Source organism: Zootoca vivipara, chromosome 11 (assembly GCF_963506605.1).
Source record: "Zootoca vivipara chromosome 11, rZooViv1.1, whole genome shotgun sequence".
Classification (NCBI taxonomy): domain Eukaryota; kingdom Metazoa; phylum Chordata; class Lepidosauria; order Squamata; family Lacertidae; genus Zootoca; species Zootoca vivipara.
In genome coordinates, this window is record NC_083286.1 from 28,751,866 (window position 1) to 28,754,241 (window position 2,376).

The window sequence follows — 2,376 nt, forward strand, 5'->3', positions numbered from 1 at the left end:
AAGCCTCATGATCAAAGCACAGCCCTAATAGCAAAATCTTTCACTTTACCTTTACCATGTCCTGCTTTCATTTTAATTTCTGCTATATCTTAATATTGATGTAGCCAGACATGTCTGCAGCCTTGCCAGCAGCTAGAAAATACATAACCAGCTTCTGTCGTCTCTGCGGCTGCTACATTGACATGAATTCACTGCTTGCCTCTCTGTGCTACTGTGTTAGACCACTATTTCTAAGCATAAAGTTTCAAAGTGATTTTTTTAAAAAAAATTAAGGAATTCTTGTCATAGTGAGTTTATTTAATTGAAGGCAGTTGTTGTTCAAGGCTCCCCAAATGTAGGCACAACAAAAGAAAGTGGGTGGGTCCCCCCCCCAGACCACCACATGTGAGCACCCTAACAACCAGAGTCTGGTGAAATACAGTAATGGCAAAATCAAGTTGTCATTCATCTGATTGACCTGGCTGAGACTTCCAGTGCCTAATACCCTTGGCAAATAGCACCAGTTATTTAGATTGCAACAGACAAACCAGTCATTGATGTTGCAATTTGGGGTGGTTAGATCCTGGCAGTGAGACATAGGCATCTCAAAGAACTCTAGAACACACCTATCCAAAGAGTGAGCTCCAGATGTCTTGCTGCTGATTATCTTTCCAAAGGGCAAGCTTAAAGTCTGAATGAATTAGGCTTTCAGTATAAGCACTGTATGAAGGTGAAGTAGAAACTGATTGCTTGTAAGTGCATTCGATAACACAACAAAAATGTGAGAGGTGTGTGCAGAAATTAGCTTAGCTCTCAAGTCAGCTTTTGTTATGTGTTCATTAAATTAAAGCTGCAATCACACTTGTATGTAAGTGAGTCCTGCTGAAATCAATGGGACTTGATTTTGAGTAGACTTGTGTAATCACACTGGCAAATTGCTCTAGAGTTGTGAAAAAGCACTGGGCAAACAAACAGCAAGGCTTTTTAAGTCTATTTTATTGATACTATATTAAAAATGGATCCTTATGTGATGTTTTTTGAGATTGAGCAATCTTCTGCTTGTGTACCTATTATATTTTGCACCTTTCTCACTCTCTAATCACATGTTCCAATGCTTTCTTGGGAGGTTGTGATAGGCACCATGAGGAGCACAAAGAGCTGCCACTTCATAGCCCAAATAACCATTATGGGCTAATTAGTGCCAATGATGGGCTGCTGTTGGTTGATGGAAAAGGCAATCAAGCGGTTAATGAGTGCCAAGAAGAAGCTTCTACTTCCTGATGGAGTGCATATGGCTTAAATGGAGTATTATAAATCTATCACTGGAGTTGTCATCAGTGACCAGTTCAGCCAGGGTCTCATTCTAAAATGGGCATTTCTTCCCAGTTACATACCGTAAGTACTTTGGTCATTAAAACCTACTCTATCTATATAAGATTGTATTAATCAATTAGATTAACCAATTAAAAAGATTCAACCAACATTGGTCAGATTACGTCACATGATGTATATCTTTCTTTCTTTTAAATGATGTTTTATGTACTTCTAAAAACAGTGGGTATAAGGCCTCAACTTAGAAATGGTGTTTCTTCTTTGCTTACACATTGGGATAAGGGGTGATTCCACTTCTGGGGCTTGCTGTGACACATTCATGCATCGTCTGGGGGGGGGGGGTTAGGTTGAATCCAGGAGAACATAGTCATGTATAGTCCTGTTGGTTTCAATGGACTAAAGTATGACTAAATTCCTCTGGATCTCACCCTATGTTTTGTTCTTCAAAACTACTCTACTATTTGCATGCACATTTATGAGGATGTGATCGATTGATCGATTAATATTAAACTAATGTTAAAACCCCATATCAGTCATTTTTATTGTTTATGTAGAGAATTAAGCAGAATTTCTGGTTTGATATGCTGGCTGTTTGCCATAATAAACATTGATTGACTGAATATTAAACTAAATCCCATGCCATTAACTGACTAAGGTTGCAATCCAAAAAAAATTTGGAGCTAATTTTTCATAGGACATGTGTAGGATTGCACCATAAGATTTCTTTAATCAGGAGACAGCCCCTTTCCAGAGGCATACATGTCACACACTTTCAAAGGAAGCCAAATATGTATCATGCAGAGATGCATTTCTATGTGCCATGTTCAGTAGCATGCCTATAAAAAAATGTGGCTTTGGACAGATCTTGAAACTGGTTTTATGCATATATATTCAGAAAAAAAAAATTGTAGTGTATGCCAAGCAAGTGGCAAAGATAGTTGATGGATTGTCCATATTTGCCTGTAGAGGCAATTATCTTTCTCATTGTGTTTGTTCCTTTTTATAGATTCTATTCAATCGGGTAAATATAGAAGATTCCAGATGGAGGAATGGGAAAGATTGTGG